Consider the following 20,277-nt stretch of genomic DNA (forward strand, 5'->3'; position numbering starts at 1 on the left):
CACTCGAGGCGCGTTCACATTGCCGTCATTGGGCCTCTTCGATTATCACTCAATGACAGTCCCGGACTGTTTGGGACTGCTGTGCTGCATTCGATTTTGCTCGGACAGCTTCCGAAGCTCCGCCCACTAGTCCGAGTGTTGTCAGAAGCGCGTTTGTTTTTTCACGGACCGGAAGTTTCGGACCGCCCGCGGACTGTTGGAGCTGTCAGCACATGTTTGCTCGGACAAGCTCAAGTAGCTAGCAGAAGACGGCTGTCTTAAAAAGATGCGCGCGGTGTTTGACGCCATGTTGTGAAAGCTTCCGTGTACTTCTGCGTACTTTGAGCGGTCGAGACGGCCACTACTGTGCATTGAGTTATCGCTTCTGTTGCATCGGTGCTTTGTGTGCCATCATGCAAGTTTTTTACGAGCCGTCTAATTGGTATAGCTTTAGTCTTCGAATTTGTTTCAAGAAAGAAGCACAGCGATCAGGCGCACATGCTTGCTTTTCTTAATGTGTTTCACGAAATCTGTCATGCTCATTGCTATATACGTACGCAGTAAGCAGGTAAATTTTGCTTTTCGGGTAAGTGAAACTAGCGTGTGAGGAATCGTATATTGCATGTGCCTATTTCACGCCGGTAGCTGGGGTGGTATACAATAGGATTGCTGTTGACATATATGTTGATCCCTTCTGCTACCATGTTCGAGCGTTTGATTTTTGACGTGCAGCTTTAGTAGACGGTGTACACGCGCTCTCTCACGCTTCGGGCCTTTAATTAGCAGACGGTCTCGCGAGCTTTGAGGATGTAGGCGGGTGCTTTCTGCATGAACAGCAATGTGGCACGACCATGATTTCGGAGCCTCTCCACAGCACTTTTAGGGACAATAAATATATTTTACCACCACCACGATTTTGCTTACGTCCGTGTGGGAATTCCGCTTAAATTTCTCAGGCAATGAGCTGGCTAGCGCGACGTAATAAACTGCGCTTTGCGAAAACGTTCTACGCGCTCAGGCTACGATTCCACTGTGCTAGCTTCTTGGTTGTGTCGGTGAAGTGGCCTCTGAGACTGCAGCATTTCGGAGGCCGCGCTAATAAAAACGCTGGGCATGGGGCTATCTACGAGTAGCAAAGAGCAGATGACAGCAGCCAGGAGAGTGACTTCCGGTCGCGGTGCTTCGACCGAGATCTTGGACAGTCCCCGACAGCTGGTTCACGTGACTGTGACGCGCTCTTCTGTCAGGGCTAGTCAGACCGGAAGCCGCGGACGGTTTGCGGACAATCCGGGATTGCATAATCGAATAGGCCCATTGTCGTGTTGCCAAATATCGACTGCGCATGCACGGCCCGTACCTCGAGGCTCCGAAGGTCTCCAGAGACCCTGTAGTTGCGCAGCGTGTTTGACTGCAAAGACGGCAAACCAAGCGGACGAGCCATCTCGCTCCGAGCAATCGTGTCTGCAGCGCCCCTCCGTCGTGCCTTTCCGTCCTTAATCTGCTGTCGCGCTGTGCACATCCTGGGTTGCCAAATAGCCCAGTCTCATTCCTTGCTTCTACAGCGAAGTCAAGTAAGCGTTTTTGCCAAAGTGCTTTAGTACCAAAAAAAAAAGGACTACACGACTTTAGTTCTTCTTCCGCTATACTGCGATGAGCGATGCCGGCAAAACCGCTAGCATTCCTGCTGTGCAGCTATGCGCATACAAAAACGCAGTGCGCATGCAGTGGTCTGAGCGAAAAAGGCAGTAAACTGCCAGCTATGAACCCTGTCGGTATTCCTTCGGTCTCATCTTGCGCACATACGAGATGGCACGCTTTCAATGCCGTGGGCAGCCATCCTCATCACGAAAGCTTGGTGAGATGCCATGCAGCTGCCATGGTGCTGTTTCTGCTGCGTAGCAGTAGTATCACTGAACAGAACGTAATGTGGCAGCTGCACCGGCCTCACAGTGGAAAAATATGAGAGGTGCATTAACTGCGCGTGGCCGCCATGCAGAGAGCGCCACCGCAACTACCTATCGTTTCTGGTACTCGCCGATAGATAGCGCAAGTGATTAGCGGCTCACCTTGCCTTTTGCGCTAGAAGGGGGGAAAGGATTTAGTCGTTGTGGGCGAAATTTCGCGCTATCTATTGAGCTAGCCCCTAATTATATATAAAAAATGTTTTGTTCACCGTTGTAATACAGAGTATAGGTCTAACAAGGAGAAGTTCTTGCTCTTTTTCGAGTCAAAAGACAATGATCAAGTGAAACAGTGGAAGCATGCAATACCCATAAAAGATAGCGACCCTGAGTCGACGAATTGTGTTTGTAAAAAATATTTCGAGCCCAAACTTGCGCTCAAGGATATACAGCACAGTACATGGGCTATTTCTGATGAGCATGCCGCGCCGGCGATATGTCAAAGCGTTTCGCGCCAACAAGCTTTCCGGGCTGCTCTAGCTTTGTACGTTTTCGAAATCCCATACAGCCGTAAGAGACCCGTTGAAAGGTTATTTCCTGCGCCATTGACGAAAAGCTCAGAATATCTTCAAGTTTTCTGCAAAGAATATACAGGTAATTGACAGCCTTCACCCGCGTCATCAACAGTTGTTGCGAATGGCAGCTCTGTGAACAGCACCAATCTATAATCCCAGAGGCATGTTAAAAACAATATTGTTCCCGCTCTCTTTTAGGATATTGTTGCCTTGATTTCGTGCTTGCTGGGTTACGTTTCCATTGTATTTCTTGCCTCGTCATCGAGGGCAGTTTCTCGATTTGAATTCAGCAACGAGAAAACATAGTTTTTTTTTTCGTAGTTGAAACTCCCGAAAAAGTTTGCAATGCAAATTGCAAGTCCATTTGCTCTATTTACTGGTCCGAATATCGCACTTATTGATGAAATATGCGCGTGGTTGAGATATAGATGGGAATGCAATGCATAAACTATACTCAAAACAGTATAAATGTATTATACTGTGTTCACAGTATTGACAAAAAAAGCTCTTATTCTTTGGGTTTCACAGCTTTTTCTGGTTTCCGCATGCTTGGTGCATTTGTATAGACGGTCATATTGTCTCTGGATGGCAAATGACCATACTCTAGCCTGCATTTCTTGAAAACGATCCCGTCATCCGGTGGCTAGAAACACAGTTTTAGTGGTATTAAATTGTTACGCCAATTCCCGCAACTTGAATGAACACTTCACCAGAATGAAGTGTGTGCCAGTGTCATATTCTTTTTTGGCTAAGTCCTTGTCCATTTAGCACCGCTATTTTTCTAAACTCTAAGTTTTTCAAGGCGTACAGGCAGTCGCTCACAACCAAAGAAAATCAACATGCCCAATATCTCTTACAACATTTCATGCAGATTTCCTTGTTTGCTGGTGTTCAAATCAACGGCATAGACCACCTAGAGCCTGTGTGATTTGAAAATTTCTCTCCGTGACATTGTTAGCGCTCCCTTCAAATATACCATCTGCGAATGCCGCTATGTTGAACACGGAAACAATCCAACAGCGATCGATGTGGCTGCTACAACCTTTGCAAACGAATGCCGTCGTAGAAACAAATGCAGAAAGTGCTTTCTGCTTCTCGTTATGTAGCATCATGCAATAATAATACGAGTGACGACTTCCCCATCTGCGTGTTACACTGATGTGTGTGAGAATGCTTGCTTTCCTCCATTTCGCGCAAGCACAGCCTTGCGACCAGTTAAGCGTACCTGGTACGTGTGAACCTTAAAATATGTAAAATTCCCGTTGACGTGACAAACAGGGGACTCGCACTGATTTTCCTTATACGCGCAAGCGTAAGTGGCCAGCCAGTGAAGTGAGCGAAGGTAAGTTTGAAGCCGGGAAGGAAGCGAGTGCCGGAGGAGGAAGGCGCATGGAGGTAAGAGAATCGGGCCCTGGGGAAAGTACCAAGGAGCAAGCTGAGCGCGCGGCAAAGCAACAAAATCCAGAGGAAAGTAAAGGTGGCGAAGCCGGGAAGTGAAGTCACTGGAACCTAGACAGCACCGGCAACCGCCGAAGAGCGTGCAGGTAACACTGCGCTCTCGTCGCCAGATTTGTTCCAACGCGTCCAACAAAGTTATCCAGGGCCCATTGCTTTCTTTTAAGGAGTAATAAACAACAGCACACGAGAAAATGTATATTTTAATATTCGAAATGGACAGGTCGATGGATATTTATTGCAATGGTGTTCTCATTACATTACCATTTTTTACACAGCCGCCCGCATTCCGACGCTCTTCGAGTGGCATTTTACTCGGTTCTGCATATATCTCAGCATCCCTTCGCATTGTTTGCGCAAGGCAAACCGCAGTCTACAAAGCAAACGCGTAAAGAAGCATCTCGAGCATATTATGGTATTTATGCATTTCTATGACACCGCAAAGCTTCTGAACTTTGCAGTATCATCAAGTTCACCTATAGTGGGAATGGAATTGTCGCGCTTTATTCGGTGCAGCCAGATAGCACGACGCTTGCTGTCGCTCTTTCCGCTTAATTGCTATCGTGAAAAACGCTTTCCTCGACTCCCGGTGGTTGCTGCAATCGAAAGCATAGCACCCGGGCATTTCCTGTCGCGCGAGCCCTATATTCAAAGCGATCTGTGATGCGGACAGTGTGGGCGTCTAGTCGCACCGAGGGCTGGTAGCTCTGAGTGCGCTATAGGACCCATACGTTCTTTCTTTTTTTTAGTTTGCGATGAGTACACACTTCTTGTACACATTTAGGTACTATCAGCGTGAAATGACACTTTTTTCTTTGTTTTGCAAGTGCAAGTGCTTTATTTTTCTTCACATAAGCAGGAACTTGAACAGCGGAGCGCGTGGCGCAAGCATAAGTGAAGGTATAGTGCGCGCCGCCCAGTCATCACCATTGACAGGCGCGCACAACCGGTTTTGGCGCTGCGCGATGCCCCTCTACTGAGATATTTTCGCTTCTGGTTTGGAAAGGGAGAAAATAATATCGCGCTTTACGGCGCATACTGTGGCACTGTCCGCGGAAACCTTAAGTTACGTCGGCGTCAAATGAAACGCGCATGGCGGTGCGTGTGGTGCAGTTTGCACCGTCATCGTTAGAGATATTCTCGCTCATGCGGTTTGCCGCTTGTACGCGACCTTCGTTCTTTCGATGAGCAAAATTGCGCTGCGCGGTATCGCTGGCAGCCGCGACGGTGGCCGGCGTATGTGTGCCGAGCGCGTTTGGCCGTTTCACTCCAAAACCTGCAGCGCTTCCCTTTTACTCCAGCGTTGCAGCACTTTTCTGCGAGTACCGCCGTGCGTGCATAGAGAAAGGAATTCGACAAGAGCGGACACTCCCATAGAGCCCAGCGGCCGAATTGACGGCAGCGCGCCAAGCGGTCGGCATCAATCACTTCCGTTTTCGGTTTTGGGCGCGCGCATTTTGAACGCTAGCTAGCAGGCCCGCTGCGCTTTTTTTTTATTTTTTTTAACACGAAAGTGTTTTATGCCGGGGTCCACCAAGATTTCACTGACGTATTTCCGTCACGGAAATACGTCAGCTTACAATTACACGAACATAATACAAAGAAAGAAACCAGAAGAAAAAGTTCCACAAACATGCAAAATTTGGAAATCGAACCCACGACCTCTCGGTCCGCGACGATAGATCGCCGAGCGTTTAACCCATTGCGCCACAAACGCATTTGCAGAGAGCTACACAGACGCGCCTTATATATCTAACACTCCTCCGTGTACCCGCGCTCTTGCTCGGGGCGGTGCCGCCGCCTACGAGCAGAAAAGAGAAGTACTGCATTATGACACTAACGCGCACCGACAGTGAACGCTTCGGTGGTCTCAGCACTACGACGCCTCGATGCCAGCATTCGAAGGGACGCTGGCATCAAGAAGCACTACCAACGCCACCTAGGTGGCGTTCACCGTACTCAGCACAGCGGAGCGTGGCCTCCGCAATTAGCTCTGAAAATGTTTCTGAAGTTGATCGCGGAGGCTGCAATTACGACGCGCTGTACGCGCTGATTTGACTCGGTGACGATTCAGTTACGTGCTTTGTCTTGCGCGTTGTATTAGTGTGTCAGTTACGTGCTTCGTCTTTCGCGTTGTGCTAGCGTGTGCAGCGTAGTGCAGCTTCCATATGCACGACGGTTGCTCATGGTCATCGACGTTGGTAGTCGTGATGGAGGAGACGTGCCACCAGGCGTCAGCGTGGGTGCATCAACGCCTAAGGGCGCTTTAGCCACAAAACACCAATAGACATTATATATCAATGTGCAATAAACATTACACTACTTCTGTGAAGACACGTTTCACTTTCGTGTTCTATACCGATTCCTATATAAGAGGGATCAACCCATTTTTTTTGCCCGACCGACCACGCACGGTCTTCGTGAGGAATTTGTTTATTTGTTAAAATGATTGCGGAAGATCTTGTCAAGTCCTATCGAATCTGTGCCACGTGTAATTTCACAAAGTAGACGCAAGACTCCTTGTGAAATGAGGAAAGATTTATTTTGCTCTATATAAAAGCTCGTGCCGCGCTTTTTCTGCGTTCATCCAACGTAGTGACCCCAGGTAAACAGTAGTTCCCGTATGAAGCTCCACCGGACGGCATCAGCTGGAGAAAAGTAAATTACAAGCCTGTTACATTTACAAGCATTTAACAGCATGTTACAAGCACGTGTCATTTGGTATTTAGATAAAGGAATACTGCGCGTAGAGGTGAAACGTGCCAAAGCGGTGAATGGGTGGCTTTACAAACAAAAGCAATTCGCTTTTACATATATGGCGTAGAAAATACACGGCTCATCCCAAAAAATACCCTAAAATACGAAAACATCTGATCTCCAAGCACTTTAGTAGCTCAAATAAATACACGGGCGACTTCGCGTTTCTAAAACTTGGCTTCGGGCGACGCGACGGCACGCTAGATACACAGAGACGGACACAACAGAGGCGCCCAGGCGGACCATGCTAGACGTTCGCAGAATGCCTTATACTCGATCTCAAAACAAATGCTTGGGTGCAAAGCCTGTTTTCATCCCTTTAGAAGACGGAATCTTCGAATTACACGTTTCTGATATGTTCCTTGGCGTTATCTTTCGCGCGTTCTGCCGGCGCCAGCAGCACACTCCCATGTTATCACTCTTGGCAATCGCCCATCGCGTTTTCGACAGGCGTGAGTACCGAAAGAAAGTATATGTTGCGAGGCCACAAAAGATATCACAAACTTGTCCCTCGAAGATTCATTACACGCCAAAGTAACTTTGTCATCACGGTCGAGCTGCTTATCGCTAGCTGCGTCACAGCGCGCTGTGCGGCCAGCGTGCCTCAAAAGCTACCCCAGCGTACCCCAAAAAGTAACGAAATTACCTTCCAGTAATGTCTGGCGTCAGAGAAAGCGGCACGAACTTCTCCTAGCAAGATGCACTAAACAACGCACCACGGCCGAGTTGGTTCTCGCTAACTGCGTCACAGTGCCCTGTGCGGCCAGTATACCTCAACAGAACCGAAATAAGTAACAATAATCCCCTAGGAAGTGTCGGAAACATGCCCCAGCACGATTCATTAACTCAAACTAACTGCGCCAGGACGGCAGAGCGGTTTTTCGCTAACTGCGTCTTAAGCCTCGGTCCCGTGCCGTAAGCTTAATTGCGTCGTAGGCTGTGAAACAAAATTCCTCACCTTGCCGTAGTCCAATAGATAGTGTTCATGTGACGTCACGCAGCCATATCTCACCGCGCTGGTACCCAAAGATGGCGACTACGATGACGTCAGTGCAACGTATTATCACGTGCAAATTGTTTTGCTTTTTCACGGCGATTGTTTTTCACCGATTTATCATTGTTATCGCTCTGACGTTCGACGCAAGACGCGCTTATTGTTGCTGTCAGGCTGTCATGTTCCTTGCTTACGCCCCTTGCTTCTCGACCTGCTGGTACCCAAAGATGGCGTCCGCGATGACGTCCGTGCAAGCTATGTATAGTGCAGCCGGTGTCTTGTCCCAGCGCAGAAATGACGCAAGAGTACGCCGGGAGCCCAAGAAACAAGGCTACATTTAAAAAAAAGAGAGACAGACGGGTCGCCGCGGGCGAGCTCTCAAACACGCGCGCAACCGTTCTCGCTGGCTTCGGGGGAATGTCTGGCGGATAACGCATGTATCTGGCGCGTCATTGGCCTGTCGCTAGGTAAGGCAAGAAAAATAAGTCGCAAAGTTTAAGTTCATTTATATGTAAAACGTTTTAGTTTTCGCGGCAAATAATTTTAAAAATAAATCAATGTCTGTTAACCTAATTTCACTTACTTTTTTTTATGCTCGCGGCAGCTAACGTTCGGCATCAATAGGTGACCCGTAAAATAGCGAGGGATTGTGGGATGCGCCGTCTGCTAGCTGTTTCCGGTTCGAGTGAGCGCAGCCGCCTCCACCGCTTCGCCGTTGAATTCCATCGATGCGCTTGCAGTCTTCTCTTCTCTCTGGGGTTTTACGTGCCAAAATCAGTCCTGATTATGAGGCACGCCGTAGTGGAGGGCACCGGATTAATTTTGACCACCTGGGGTTCTTTAACGTGCACTACAACGCAAGCACACGGGCGTTTCTGCATTTTGCCTCCATCGAAATGCGGCCGCCGCGGCCGGGATTCGATCCCGCGAGCTCGGGCTCAGCGGCGCAACGCCTTAGCTGACTGAGCCACTTGCGCTTGCAGACCGGCTTTGTCCCACTCGAAGATTACCCGGTTGCAGGTGCCTAGCAAAACCATCGTCGGTTGTTCAGCCGTTGCCTGCTCAAATTCAAGGGAGGGTTAAAGATGAACGCATGTAACTACTGCCTTGCAGCAACCCTTGCTGAGTGAGCTGTGCACAAACATCAGAGGAATGGCTGCCACTTCCAAAACTGTAACAAGGCAGACACCATCCGTGAACAAAAAGAAAATGAACGTACAGTGCCACTTATCAGGCGCCGTTTAGCTGTGTAAGGGCCGACACGGAATGATTCCCCAAGGTATTTCTTTCTTTAACATTGACTCAGGCAACCAGAACTATTTCAGTACTCGCATGCACATTAGAGGTATTATGAGACGAGGTTTTACGGTGCGAATTTAAGCGGGACACAGCGAGATACATACATAATACTCGTAACCAACTAGCCCTCCTCAGCTCCTTCAGCACGCATAAAGATAATGTGCCGCCGTAATATGACGGCGAGATGGCCATTGTTGTCAAAAAAAATGTGGTTGATACCTCTTATATAGGAATCGGTATAGAACACGAAAGTGAAACGTGTCTTCACAGAAGTAGTGTAATGTTTATTGCACATTGATATATAATGTCTATTGGTGTTTTGTGGCTAAAGCGCCCTTAGGCGTTGATGCACCCACGCTGACGCCTGGTGGCACGTCTCCTCCATCACGACTACCAACGTCGATGACCATGAGCAACCGTCGTGCATATGGAAGCTGCACTACGCTGCACACGCTAGCACAACGCGAAAGACGAAGCACGTAACTGACACACTAATACAACGCGCAAGACAAAGCACGTAACTGAATCGTCACCGAGTCAAATCAGCGCGTACAGCGCGTCGTAATTGCAGCCTCCGCGATCAACTTCAGAAACATTTTCAGAGCTAATTGCGGAGGCCACGCTCCGCTGTGCTGAGTACGGTGAACGCCACCTAGGTGGCGTTGGTAGTGCTTCTTGATGCCAGCGTCCCTTCGAATGCTGGCATCGAGGCGTCGTAGTGCTGTGACCACCGAAGCGTTCACTGTCGGTGCGCGTTAGTGTCATAATGCAGTACTTCTCTTTTCTGCTCGTAGGCGGCGGCACCGCCCCGAGCAAGAGCGCGGGTACACGGAGGAGTGTTAGATATATAAGGCGCGTCTGTGTAGCTCTCCGCCAATGCGTTTGAGGCGCAATGGGTTAAACGCTCGGCGATCTATCGTCGCGGACCGAGAGGTCGTGGGTTCGATTTCCAAATTTTGCATGTTTGTGGAACTTTTTCTTCTGGTTTCTTTCTTTGTATTATGTTCGTGTACATTGTAAGAACGTCATATCCGTGACGGAAATACGTCAGTGAAGTCTTGGTGGACCCCGGCATAAAACACTTTCGTGTTAAAAAGCGAGAACGTCTAACTATACGTACCACTTCAAATGAACCCAGAGTTCCGACCGAGAAATGTCGTTCACAGAGCGCCAAGTTATCATTTTCAGCGCTAGCTGCCTCGTTATACCGACGATATCGGTTTTTAGCTACGACCACAGAGCAGCATGCAGCGCTGTAGCCATCGCATTTTCTAAGTAATGCTTCTATACGCTTGATAAATTATCGTATAACGATAACTTTTTCACCTGTCTGACTGACCCGCGGGCACAGCAGTCAGTGACGGTGCGTCCAAGCAACGGCAAATGTCGTAGAGCTAAACCTGGCAGAAACAGAAAAGGCCGCCGAAACGAAAACAATAGTTCCTTTATGATTAAAAGCGTATCCTTGCCTTTCTTGGCTCGTCATCGTCGCGCCCAGAGTGAACGGAAACCTAGAAATCAGCTGCATGAATGGTACGACATTGCTGGTCGACAAAGCGAACGGAAAGCTTTGCACGACTGACAGTTGAAACCGCGTAGAAAAACACGTGCGCCGGGCCGCCGTGTCGTCGCGTCGTTGCCGCCGCGTCGTCCGTCGAACCGGAAGATGGTAACAGACGGCGCGCCCCATAATTCCTTTCGATTGCTCGTTTTACGGGTCACCTATACAATAGCGTGACGTATGATGATGTGTTTCCTGTTGCCAGTTTTTGCCGAGTGTCCCCTCTTGTTGAATTTCTTTCTCTATGGTGCGCGTTTCAATTGAGCACTTACGCTTTCGGCGCACAGTGCGACAGTATGCGCCGTAAAGAGCAATATTTCGTAAAGAGCAATAGCAAACGCGGGCTTCTGGATTCCCGCCGCTGCTCAAGGAACCTTGCATAAAAACTGCATTTTACAGCGAAAGCTGTATATGGCTAGGCGAAACGAAAACCGTACGTCCCATGTTTCGATAAACGTCTCCATTGGCTGCGCCGTCAGTTACGGCGTTCTCTACGTCACACCCAAGAGCGCGCGCCATTGGCAGCGCCGTTAGTGACGTCGTTCTCTGCGTCGTACCCAAGCACTCACGTCTGCTCTGCCCGCAACGCCGCCTCCTTGGCTCGCCGTTGACGCATGCGTTCGATATCTCGAGTTAGCTTGGTGTCGTGATTGGAAGCACCCGCCTGCCATTGGCGCTTGCGTTCCACTTCGCGATTTCAACGTGGGCGTTTCGTCGCAGCCGAAGCCGAAGTGCCGCTCGAGAAACTCCCACCGAAAGCGGGCGTTGGCCCCGGCGAACACGTTCTCGCCATTGCCACGTTGACGCTGCTATGCCCGCAACGCCACCTCCTCGGCTCGCCGTTGTGGCATTCGTTCGATATCTGGCGTTAGGTCGGCGTCGTGGTTAGCAGCATCCGCCCACCATTGGCGCTTGCGTTCCACTAGAAAAACAAACATGTAACCAATAATTGAGAATCGGGATTAACCCACTGCTAAATACCGGGGCCGTACGTTTCAGCTTCGCTGGTTAACCATCTGTACGGAGTGCTTGGGCGGTGATTTTTTTTTATGCCAGGTTCCTGCAAGGTATGCATGTATGCATGCGCGTGGCTAAAAAAAAATTAGCGTAGCTTGCAAAAGTGGCGCAAGACTGAAGAAACAGCGGAGCTGATCGGCACCTAGCTGGTCCTGGCCTTACGGGTTATGCTTTTCCGGAATTTATTGTTTATTGATTGATTATCGATTAGCTATTGATTGGCTATCGCAAGGTGATGCGAGGCGCAGCTGTGTGCAGTGACTTTATCGCTAGTGGAGTTATTGCGAAGGCTACGCCGGGAAACAAAAAGCTTAAACAGCTCCGCTGTTAAAAATTTAATGATGCGTGCACTCAGTTGCTGAAAGTGCAAGGGCCACCCCACACGACTCAGCGTATTCTCTGACAGCTCTTCTAAGATGACCCAGAACAGGTCACCAAACATGTCTCTTCGTTTGCGTTTTTTTTTTTCTTTTCCGGCTGGTTCGGCAGATACGAGGAAGGTTTGGGAACACTTTCGGCGCCGCACCCTCGGCAAGTATCCCCTTGTCTCGTGGCACCTCAACCGTCTGTCCATTGATAATATGCACGTAACACTTTAAGATGTCCTGCTCATGAAAGTGTAAATCACACACCATGGATTACGTAGAGAGTTCCTGGTCGGCACGAGGAATTGCTCTGTTCAACGCCAAGCGAAGTGTCGCATTGCTGGGAGCACACAAGAAGTGGCGCACCGAACATTCCTCATCGTTCGATAGCCGCTTGTGCAGCCAGGAAGGCAGCGTGTCGGCATCGTCTGCTAATATCCTTAACAAACATGGCGAAGGCTACAGTTTCGCGGATGACATGATTCTTGAAATACACCATCAACAACCAACCACAGAATACACCAACGCTGCACCGCGTGTTTCGTCCGGCCAGTTCGCGTAGCTGGCTAGTGGGGAAGTGAAGCTGGGTGCGACTGCAGCGCCATGAAGGCGTGGGCGGGTGGCGGTTCCGCGCAACGCCGCCGAGTTTGACAACTGAAGCTAGTCTAGTAACGTTGTCGCCTAAGACTTAGAGTAGCTTTCACCAACGCGTACTCCTACCTTATCGGAACGGCCACAAGTTCAGATTGGGAAACTTGCGGGTGCAAAGAGACCATAGCACATCTTCTGTGTGATTGTCGTCGTTTTAGTGCACAAAGGAAAGTCCTCAGAACCACGCTCGACAAGATAGACAGCCGTCTCCTTACGTAAGCCAGAATTCTTGGTCCCTGGTCCCAGCCGACGTCGGAAAGAACTGCTTTAAAAGCTCTAGTACGATTTTTAAAAGAAAAAGGAGTTCGTGAAAAACTATAGAATTCTGCGGACTGATGTGTTTTTTTTGTTTGTTTTTTCCTGCTTTTTAATCTTCTCTTGTCTTCTAATCTTTTCTGCCCTTACCCCATCCCCCTCTGCAGAGTAGCCAACCGGACAGTTAACGTGGTTAACCTCTCTGCCTTTCACCTCTTATTTTCCTTCCTTGGTATGGGCGTCCCTCGCACATACAACATACGGCGCTTGGCGACGATTTTATCGCCCTTAGACATATACGGAACCTCACGGTGATGGCGATGACGACGGTGACAGCGACGGCAGAAATCCACTTAGAGTGGCCATCTAATTGTTATCGCAATAAAAAGGCTCCATGTCTATTTACAGGGAAACCACCACTTTCGATGACGATTCTTGAGAGGAAGCGTTAGCTGGGGCCCAACTCTGGTGCGCCCTATTCAAATAATGCATATAGAACGCAGAAACGCTTTTATGAGATAACCCTTGGGCATATTTTAATTAAATTTGTTGCACTTGAGAGAAAAAGTCAAATTCTAGTGACTGTTGGAAGCGGAATTCCGATTTAGGGTTTCAATTCTTTAAAAAACAATTTTCAAAGATATGAGAGTTCGAAAAAAATTGAAGACGGATGTTTGCAAAATATTAGCTCTTTATCAAGAACAGCTATCGCAGTTCGGTAAACGGCATCCATTAGATCTTTCAAAGCCGACAAATTCAATATGTCAATTTATATCTTACGTAAATTCGTTACGTTGTGTTCAAGCAAAAGCATATAGCAAAAGCTATATATCCATCTTACAAATTTATTTCAGAATTATGTGTGATATATCAGTTTTGTCCGTTCTAGATGTACTATTGGATTAAATGCACAGAATTTTCATATCATCCTTCAGTGCTGAGTTACAGAGTGTAAACTTGATAGTTTCGTTTTCTGGAAATTTGCAATATTTGCCAATTTTTGTTAAAAGATTAACGACCTAAATGAAAAACTCGAAACCAGCAGTCACCACATTTTACGTCTTCTTTTATATGCAACAAACTTCATCAAATTTGGTGCAGTGGTTGCCGAGGAAAATGAATCTCCTTTTACATGTAATTTGATAGGAGCACCCGAACTGAAGCTTCCTCTTCAGCGTCCTCCAATTTTCTCAACGTGCTTAGAGAAATTCAGAAGAAACCAATTGACCGCCCTTACACTACTGTGAAGAGGGGTGCAAGCGAAGCTTGATTTGGCTCGTTTGTGGCACGAGCGCGTGCTGAGCACGAGCGCAAACCGAGGGGCGCCAATTAGCCAGCTGCGGAAGAATCCCACTCCGTGAAGATGGTTAACCAGCGAAGCTGAAACGAGCGGCCCCGGTTTATGTCACTTTGTTAACCCCGAGGGCTCAATAAAGTATTTCTCAATTTTGAGGTTGCACACCCGTTCGGCTGCGACGGAGAGAACGACGTCACTGACGGTATGCCCTCAGTCCGCCGTTGTCGCTTGCTTTGTATGACTCGAGTTTGCTCGGCGGCGTGGTTAGCAGCATTCGCCCGCCCATCGCTGCTTGCGATTCTTCGAAATTAAATTGCTTGAAAAGTAAATCGGTCCGTAACGTAAGACAATGAATGGCTCATACCCCCCTTTAAGCAATGGCTCATACCCTACCGTAAACGCGGCCACCCAATTACGATGACAGTACAGCAGTAAAATTCTACGCTCGAATGATTAGCGGCAACGCAGCCAGCTGTTGAAGCAGACGACTTCGACGAACGCGGGAGCAGTGGCACGAGCGCTTGCCGAGCACGAGCCAACGAGCCAGTTGCGGAAGAAGACGACGACGCTCGAGCAGCTGTGATAGCAGCTGGTTTTTAACGCGAAAGCGTTTCCAAGTTGGAGGCCCGGACTTGGGCTTTAGTTCCTTCGGGGCAAATAAATGTTGTTTCTCTCTCTTGGCTAAGTTGGCAAAACAGCGCTCCCGGCTGGCGTCCGCGAAAGGCGCCTGCAAAAGCTGTGCCGGGAAAGCACATGACCTCTCCCACTGGAATTGACGCCGGCGCCAACGCCTTCCGCAGCAAAGCAACGCGCGCTCTACTCCGGCGCAGCAACCGCCTGCAGCCGCGGCATAGTATAGGGGAATACACGCAGCAGAAGGGGAAACCTCGACTCGAAGGGGAGAAGGAAAGCCGATTGTAAGAGTCGGTGCGGTCAACATGTGGTCACCGACGTAGGATCTACAAAAGAAGCGCGCCCTCGCCCGCAGTCTCAGGTTGCCTTCAGCTTCTGTGGAGGCACTGTCGCAGCGGTATGGATAGTGTTTCTGCAACATATAGCGGCAGTTAGTCTGATGTCGAGGTTTTAAGCAACGAAGCACTTCCTCGACGAATAGGACTCAGGGGATGAGCGTGAATTGAAACGCGTATGCTCTACACCCAATTCCCCAACTACGAAGAAGAAAGAAAAAAAAAACTTGAAGGATCCCTAAGCATATTCTTATGAGATGAGAACGCGAAAGTGTTTCTTTTGGCTAGGTTGTTTACGGAAGGGTGCTGCAAAGTGGTGTTGCCTCATCCTCAAACACTTTTTTTAAAGAGAAGCTTTCTATGTCTCACTGATTCGTCCGTGAGGGCCGAAAACGCACTGCAGGAAAGCCAACTTTCACAAGAGAACAATCTGCGCATCTGGGCACACAACCACATAACACTACAGTTTGCATTCGCAGTTGTACCGATAAGAACATTTGGAACTGCAACACCACGCTACCCAGACGAACTGCATATATCGACATTGCATTACGCGCGTCACGCAATGCATTCCTGGCCGTCACCATGAAGAGGCCACGGGTGCAGCGCACGGCAGAAGAGGCTGCCGTACGCGAACGTAAGCGCGAGCGCGATCGTGCCCGTAAGCCCGATCCTGTGTATCGGCAACGGCATGCAGTCCGTGAAAGTGTGAGTGTGTTTGTGTAATCAACGGCTACATGATCTAACATAAATGCTATGCAACTTATCGAAATGTGTCTTCATTCAACTTCAACGTTAAAAAAATACAATCCTAAACAAGCAATCTAATCACATATGCATCGCATCGGGTCGCTCAGCATTTCTTGGGTTCGTTGCGTGGTCGTTGGCTTTGGACTTTGACTTCGATTCAGTTTGCATGGGAGAAAGGTTCGCGTTCAACCATCTTTCTTTAAGAAAGGGGCTTTCATTTCTTTAGCGTTACATCGTCGGCGCAAGCTAGCGTATACAAGCTTCGCTGAAAAGAGACCGTACTATCGATTCCTTAGATACTAAACTGTTAGATTAAAGGTATATGTTGCGGAATGTTTTCGGTGCACTACGTTTGCTGCCTTCTAAGACATGGCTTATCGATTTGGCAAAATCAGAGAAACATATGAAAGGATACCAGAGCTTGTACGATGGCCGAATGAAATAGAAGGAACACGCACTTCTCTGTTATTATTGACTCCGTAGAAACAATGCCCGGTAACATCGGCATCATCTGAGGATCTTGTCAAGCTATTTGTCTATTGTACGAATTCTGTGCTTCCTTTGCGGCCACAATGCACCTGTCGCGCATCTTTCTGGCCGTGTATGGAGTTAGAAGTTTGTATAACTGTTACGAGAGAGAGAGAAATACGTTTATTCAGTCATAAAAAAATAGAAAATTGTACTTGTATGAAAAGGCAACCCCAGTGGTTTTTCCGGCGAGGTGCCTAGATTAAGTTAATGGTTTCGCTTCTTATAAGGTAGGTGAGCAAGCTGTCATATATAGCTTTGCGGTGTTGAGGGGTCCCTCTAGGAAGGATCCAGTCATTGAGAGTGGCGACTGAGCTCTGCAGCCCAGCAAGGCAGATTCTTCGCAGTGATGACAGGCCAGGACATGTCCATAGCAAGTGGTGGGCTGTGGCTGGCGCACCCGTGGTGCAAGTTCCGCAGGTGGGGTCAAGCGACTTGTCGATGTATTGGGCTTTGAACGCAGGCGTGACTGCCGTGCCGGTGCGTAGACGGCGGAGTGCCACGCGTTCCCGGCGTGGAAGCCCAGGAGGGAGGGGGTCATGGCCTTCGGGCAGAAGCGCTTGTAGAGCAAGCTTTCTATGCTGTCGGAGCTGCAGGTGAGCATCGACAGCGTCGACATCTTCTGCCGATCGAGCTGTGACGGAAACGGGGCAAGGAGAATAGGGGGTGGGTAAATATGCTCCCCGCGCGAGCGCGTCCGCTCGCTCATTCCCTCCTGCGCCCATATGACTCGGTGTCCAATAAATGTGCAGCTCAGTTCCCTTGTGCCGCAGAAGTGTTGCTTCTTCGTGGATGGCGGTTGCCAGTGGGTGTGCGTCAATCTTGTTAAGTTCACGTATGGCGTCTTGCGAATCGGTGTAAATGTGTAGAGGGCGGTGATGCTTGAGGCGGCCATATCTGGCTGCCTGAGCAACCTCTAGAATCGCTTGTAGTTCTGCACCGGTCGTACTTAATTGTGTGCTATGAGTAGTTGTTGCTGTGTTGCTGCCGTCGCTGTTCGTCCAGGCAGTACTGACGTGATTATGTGAAACAGCAGCATCTGTGTAAATGCATGGAGCTGTACTATCGTTGAGGATGGCTCTGCGGTGATGGTAACGCCTCCGACTTATTTCATTTACTCCCACGTTGCTTGGAAGGGGGTGAACAATGGCGGACATCACGGGCAGCCACGGCGCCGAAGGTGTCGGGAGAAGAGGAGCTTGTGGCTTCCGACCGACCTGGGCGAGTATTCTTCGGCCTGAAGACGTAACGGCTAGCCTCAGCACCTGGGCACATCTTGCGTCCTCCCTTAGTTCTTCAAGTGTGTTAATTTGTGCCTCTGAGTAAAGCACATGGGTTGGGGTATGCTTCGGCAAACCATACGCTATACGTATACTTTGACGATGAGCTGCTTCGAGGCGACGACGCATCGTTACCGTGGTTCGTGTGTAAGGGAAGCCGTACAGAATTCTCGATGTGATGAGATTTTTCGTCATTATAACCAGGGTGTCTTCTCTGAGGCCCCACTTACGACTTGTGAGTCTTCGGAGGAGCCCTTGTGTTGCTCGGCAGCGGCTCAGTGTCTGCTGAAGCCACGCCGTGTGGTTTCCTGTGTCCGATATAGTGAGTCCAAGAATTCTGAGGTCCTGTACTTTTTCGATCGGGCTTCCTTGTATTTGCGGCACATTCATTAAGGCTACTGCTTCTTCCCTCATCTTCTTTGGACCAAGCACAATATACTGTGATTTTGACGGGGAAGGAGAGAGTCTGAGTGCCGAAAGATGACACTGTATTGCATCTAGAGCTGCTTGGATGGCATCTTGCTGCTCACCAAGTGACCCTCCCGTGGTCCATACTGTGATGTCGTCGGCGTATATTGAGTGATGCAACCTGTCTATCTTTGCGAGGTGATACGGGAGACGGTGCATGGCTATATTAAACAGCACAGGGGACAAAACTGAGCCTTGCGGAAGGCCATGTGTGATGTAATGAAGCGGCGAGAATCGATCTCCTATCTTGACTCGAAGAGTGCGGTTTGTCAATAGTGACATGATGTATGTCACTATGCGACCTTCTAGTCCTACTGCGTGCATTTCTTGCAACATAGCATCTACTCCTACGTTGTCAAACGCCTTATGTATATCAACAGTGGCTAGTATTCGAGGGCCTTGCAAGCGCTCAGAGGTTAGATCTTCATGTATCATAAGGAGGCTGTCTTGCGCCGACAAGCGAGCACGGAAGCCTGTTTGTGTGTGATGGAGCTTTCGTTCAACTTCGAGGAACCAGTGAAGTCTTTCGGCCACCATTTTTTTCCATGACTTTGCCCAAATGTGATGTTAAGGAAATAGGGCGAAGGTTCGTTGCTATCGTAGCTGGCTTGCCTGGTTTGGGGATAGGAATGACCAGGGAATCCTTCCACCCTTCCGGTACAATTCCGGTTTCCCATACTTCATTAATAAGGTCGAGGAGGTCTGACATTCCTTCATCTGGGAGATTGCGGAGAGTCGTATATGTCAAACCATCAGGTCCAGGTGAACTTCTGCAATTCACTTTCATGAGTGCGTACCGTAGTTCGGCAATAGTGAATGGATGATCAAGCATATGCGTTGCATCGGTATTCAGCTGGCCCTCCATAGTTGATCCGTTGACTGTTGCAGTTTGAACGGCGAGAGGGAAAAACTGGGTAACGAGTTGAGTGGCGAAATCTTGCTCTGATAGTCCCTGTTTGAGGGCAATGCTGCGCGCGGGCTGTTTTGCTTGGGCGGGTTGATCAAGCATAGATGCCAGGTGCCATAAACGAGAAGGATTAGTACGATGGTTTAGTCCACTGCATGTACGATGCCATCGCGAACGGCGTAGCTCCTTCGCGTACCTTCGGGCTGCAGCCTTTGCACGATTATGAATGATGCGAAATGCAACATTTTTTGGGTGACGTTTGGCTTGCTGTTGTGCCCTAAGCCTCGAAGCTATGAGGTTCAGCATGTGCAAGTCCGGAGCAGGATCTTTCCAACGCGTGCGCGTCGCCTTTGTAGCCCTCTGCTTTGCTATTTTTAGTCTGTCCAGGAAGGAACCCGTGCCATCCACGTACAACTTGCGGAAACGGTCCCAGTTTGTCGTGTAAGTCGTTCTAGTCTTTGCGCAGGTTCGACTGATATTCTCTATGCTAAGTAGAATCGGATGATGGTCAGACCCGTCTCTATTTTCTTGTCGTTGCCAACGTAAGCGCAAGTCTTGCGACATCCACGTCAAATCTGGCGTGCTGTCTTGCTGGCCTGCATGTAGCGCTGCTCTCGTGTAGACTCCAAGGACATTGGCGATGTTGAAGTCGCTTTTCTCCATAGCATCTATAAGTGCTCGGCCGCGCGGTGTGTCTATTCGGTAGCCCCACTGGGTATGTGGCGCGTTGAAATCGCCAGCTATAATGATATGTCTAGTAGGACATCTCTGCTTTAGACTCGACACCCAACTCATGTCGTCTCCGGGCTGACAACCAGGTCGTATATAAACTGAAGCAACTGTAAGTCGGAAATTTTCTAATGTCATAGCAACTAGAACGATCTCGCGGTGGGGTGTGCACAAATCTTGAGTGTCGATCTGAACTTGCGGAAGGCGTTTGTCGACGAACACGCCAGCTAAGCCTCTAGCGGTGAGGTCTGAGCCCATGTGGCGGCCCTTCAGCTTGCGTGGTATACAAGGTTGGAGGTATTTGTTGTAGCCAGTCAACTGCAGTGTTGGTGGGGCGTCCATTTCTTGAAGGAGGATCACTGGAATTCGGTTACGTTGTAGACGTAAGGAGAGTTCTGCATGTGCGAGAGTGAAGTTCCGACAGTTCCACTGCAACAAATGCGTTGGGTGATGGATTATATCATAGGGCTGATTCATTTTTGAGCTTGTACTATGATTACCGAGAAGCCGCTAACCCTGGTTCACCTCCTGTTCTTCGAGT

At 49.1% G+C, this 20,277-nt stretch overlaps 1 protein-coding gene across 1 annotated transcript in view; it reads left to right on the top strand.

The window, feature by feature from the left end:
- LOC119448915 (MAM and LDL-receptor class A domain-containing protein 1-like) overlaps window positions 1-20,277 on the top strand; it is a 465,143-nt gene that overhangs the window by 16,845 nt on the left and 428,021 nt on the right. The gene's annotated exons all lie outside the window — the stretch shown is intronic.

The sequence above is a fragment of the Dermacentor silvarum genome, chromosome 4 (genome assembly GCF_013339745.2).
Source record: "Dermacentor silvarum isolate Dsil-2018 chromosome 4, BIME_Dsil_1.4, whole genome shotgun sequence".
Taxonomy (NCBI): domain Eukaryota; kingdom Metazoa; phylum Arthropoda; class Arachnida; order Ixodida; family Ixodidae; genus Dermacentor; species Dermacentor silvarum.